Raw genomic sequence first — 4,576 nt, 5'->3', positions numbered from 1 at the left:
ATAAAACCCATCAATGACACAGTACATCTGAGACCGTGGTTCTCACTCAGAGAAGTATCTCGAGGTCTTGTTCACAAGTGACGAGCGATAGTTTAGAATCTAGAAAAGATTCATCATTAATGTGAGTTCATGTGTGAGTGTGTGTGTGTGTTTGTTTTTGTGTGTGTGTTTGTTTTTGTGTGTGTGTTTGTTTGTGTTTGTGAAAGTGTGTGTGTGTGTGTGTGTTTGTTTGTGTCTGTGTGAATGTGAGTGAGTGTGTGTGTGTGAATGTGAGTGTTAGTGTGTGTGTGATTGTGTGTTTGTGTGATTGTGTGTGAGTTTGTGTATGTGTGTGTGTGTGTGGTGGGGGAGGGGTGACTCTGGGAGACACAGACGTGCAACAGACGTGAAGTTCTGCTAAAAAAAAATTCCTCTCTCTCTCTCTCCTGCTCGTCCACTTTTCCATTCGTTCACTCTCAGTCCTCCCCTTTTCTCCCTCCTGCTCCCAGCCCTCTCTTCCTCCTGTCATCTTCCTCATCCTCACTTTCTCTGCTCTCATATAAAACCATCAGGACACTCGTTCAAGCTCCGCCCACCAACGTAAACTCGGGTGCTGCTCTCTGATTGGCTGCTGGGGATTTTCAGGGTGACCAGAGAGTCATGTGACCTCACCAGGAAGTAGAAGAGATATCCTTTCAATAAAACACAAAGAAGGCGAACACTATTCACTTTTCTATCTTTTTTATTATTATTATGTTATTATTTACATTGTTACATTTTCATTCTTTTATTTAAAAAAAAAAATTACATTCACTTTATATATATATATATATATGTTGCATTGAAATATCCACTTAAATAGATTTTTAGATTGTTAATGTAATAAAGTTTTTCTATCCATCTATTGAAACTAAATGTTATATTTATTGATTTTTGATTGATAAACTATACGACTATAATAAATGTAGTCTGAGTTTGAACCTGTTGACAGAGGAAGAGAGGAGGAGAGAGGGAAGAGAGGGGGAGAGAGGAGAAAGAAAGGGAAGAGGGGGAGAGAGGGGAGTGAGGAAAGAGAGGGGGAGAGAGGAGAAAGAAAGGGAAGAGAGGGGGAGAGAGGGTGAGTGAGGAAAGAGAGGGGGAGAGAGGAGAAAGAAAGGGAAGAGAGGGGGAGAGAGGGTGAGTGAGGAAAGAGAGGGGGAGAGGGGAGAACGAAAGGGAAGAGGGGGGAGAGAGGGTGAGTGAGGAAAGAGAGGGGGAGAGAGGAGAAAGAAAGGGAAGAGAGGGGGAGAGAGGGTGAGTGAGGAAAGAGAGGGGAGAACGAAAGGGAAGAGAGGGGGAGAGAGGGTGAGTGAGGAAAGAGAGGGGGAGAGAGGAGAAAGAAAGGGAAGAGGGGGAGAGAGGGGGAGTGAGGAAAGAGAGGGGGAGAGAGGAGAAAGAAAGGGAAGAGAGGGTGAAAGAGGGTGAGTGAGGAAAGAGAGGGTGGAGTGAGGGAAGAGAGGGGGAGTGAGGGAAGAGAGGGGGAGTGAGGAAAGAGAGGGTGAGTGAGGAAAGAGAGGGTGAGAGAGGGTGAGTGAGGGAAGAGAGGAAAGAGAGGGTGAGTGAGGGAAGAGAGGAAAGAGAGGGTGAGTGAGGGAAGAGAGGGGGAGTGAGGGAAGAGAGGAAAGACAGTGTGAGTGAGGGAATAGAGGAAAGAGAGGGTGAGAGAGGAAAGAGAGGGTGAGTGAGGGAAGAGAGGAGCTCCGGGGGAGGACGGGTGAGTCATCCCTGCAGACGTGGCTCCCTCCTTCTCTCGTCGTCCAAACCCAGACTGAGGCCTTCAATTATTGCTCCAGAAAAGAAAGCATGTTTATAGCAGCTCTATCTCTCCTCCATCTCTCGCTCGCTCGCTCAGGAAATTCCTCTTTAGCCTCCATTTAAACCTTCATCACTTCCTGTTCCTCACATCTCCTGACAGGTGGAGACCCACAAACAAGAACCGGGTCAAGTCGCTACTAACTAGCTTGATGATGAAGATAATAATAATAATGTCTATTTATATAGACAAAGCGCTTTGACAACCATTCACACATACTGATGGGAGTAGGCTGCACACGCGCGCCAAGTCTGCCATCAGGAGCAATCAGTGTAAAGTGTCTCGTTCAGGGACACAACTAGTCTGGAGCTGGGATTGAACCTGAACCTTTTGGAGCATGACAACCACATGATGATGATGATGATGATGATGATGATGATGATGATGAAGATGATGAAGATGAAGATGAAGATGAAGATGATGAAGATGAAGATGAAGATGATGATGAAGATGAAGATGAAGATGAAGATGAAGATGAAGATGATGAAGATGAAGATGACGATGACGAAGATGAAGATGATGAAGATGATGAAGAAGATGAAGATGAAGATGATGAAGATGAAGATGAAGATGATGATGATGAAGATGATGATGATGATGAAGATGAAGATGAAGATGAAGATGAAGATGATGAAGATGAAGATGAAGATGAAGATGAAGATGAAGATGATGAAGATGACGATGACGAAGATGAAGATGAAGATGATGAAGATGATGAAGAAGATGAAGATGAAGATGATGAAGATGAAGATGAAGATGAAGATGATGAAGATGAAGATGAAGATGAAGATGAAGATGAAGATGAAGATGAAGATGATGAAGATGAAGATGAAGATGAAGATGAAGATGATGAAGATGATGAAGATGAAGATGAAGATGAAGATGAAGATGGTGAAGATGATGAAGATGAAGATGAAGATGAAGATGAAGATGAAGATGAAGATGAAGATGAAGATGAAGATGAAGATGGTGAAGATGATGAAGATGAAGATGAAGATGACGAAGATGTTGAAGATGATGAAGATGACAATGAAGATGATGAAGAAGATGAAGATGAAGATGATGATGATGATGATGATGATGAAGATGAAGATGAAGATGAAGATGAAGATGAAGATGAAGATGATGATGAAGATGAAGATGATGATGAAGATGAAGATGATGATGAAGATGATGATGAAGATGAAGATGATGATGAAGATGAAGATGAACTGTCATGGTGCGGAAGGAAACCCAGGAGCAGAAAGTGTCTGTCAAAACTTGACAGTTTTATTAGCAGCAGGCAGAGGATCGTCACAGTAGTCCAGGAAAACTAGAAAACGTACCAGAGTCAAAACCTGGAAGGAAAAACAATCTCAGATCGGAGTCTATAACGTGAAACATGAACTAGACAAACACAGGAGAACAAGTGTGACGAACCGACAAAGACTGAGGGAGAGTGAACAGAATAAGATGCTGAAGATCACAAGACAGGTGAAGACAATAACTAATCAGCAGGAGAACACAAGACAGGTGAAGACAATAACTAATCAGCAGGAGAACACAAGACAGGTGAAGACAATAACTAATCAGCAGGAGAACACAAGACAGGTGAAGACAATAACTAATCAGCAGAAGAACACAAGACAGGTGAAGACAATAACTAATCAGCAGGAGAACACAAGACAGGTGAAGACAATAGCAATCAGCAGGAGAACACAAGACAGGTGAAGACAATAACTAATCCGCAGGAGAACACAAGACAGGTGAAGACAATAACTAATCAGCAGGAGAACACAAGACAGGTGAAGACAATAACTAATCAGCAGGAGAACACAAGACAGGTGAAGACAATAACTAATCAGCAGGAGAACACAAGACAGGTGAAGACAATAACTAATCAGCAGAAGAACACAAGACAGGTGAAGACAATAACTAATCAGCAGGAGAACACAAGACAGGTGAAGACAATAGCAATCAGCAGGAGAACACAAGACAGGTGAAGACAATAACTAATCCGCAGGAGAACACAAGACAGGTGAAGACAATAACTAATCAGCAGGAGAACACAAGACAGGTGAAGACAATAACTAATCAGCAGGAGAACACAAGACAGGTGAAGACAATAACTAATCCGCAGGAGAACACAAGACAGGTGAAGACAATGACTAATCAGCAGGAGAACACAAGACAGGTGAAGACAATGACTAATCAGCAGGAGAACACAAGACAGGTGAAGACAATAACTAATCAGCAGGAGAACACAAGACAGGTGAAGACAATAACTAATCAGCAGGAGAACACAAGACAGGTGAAGACAATAACAATAAGCAGGAGAACACAAGACAGGTGAAGACAATAACTAATCAGCAGGAGAACACAAGACAGGTGAAGATAATAACTAATCAGCAGGAGAACACAAGACAGGTGAAGACAATAACTAATCAGCAGGAGAACACAAGACAGGTGAAGACAATAACAATAAGCAGGAGAACACAAGACAGGTGAAGACAATAACTAATCAGCAGGAGAACACAAGACAGGTGAAGACAATAACAATAAGCAGAAGAACACAAGACAGGTGAAGATAATAACTAATCAGCAGGAGAACACAAGACAGGTGAAGACAATAACTAATGAGCAGGAGAACACAAGACAGGTGAAGACAATAACTAATCAGCAGGAGAACACAAGACAGGTGAAGATAATAACTAATCAGCAGGAGAACACAAGACAGGTGAAGACAATAACTAATCAGCAGGAGAA

The sequence above is a fragment of the Callionymus lyra genome, chromosome 15 (genome assembly GCF_982586985.1).
Source record: "Callionymus lyra chromosome 15, fCalLyr1.hap1.1, whole genome shotgun sequence".
Lineage (NCBI taxonomy): Eukaryota > Metazoa > Chordata > Actinopteri > Syngnathiformes > Callionymidae > Callionymus > Callionymus lyra.
The sequence above is the reverse complement of the archived record's forward strand: the minus strand, read 5'-3'. Positions refer to the sequence as shown.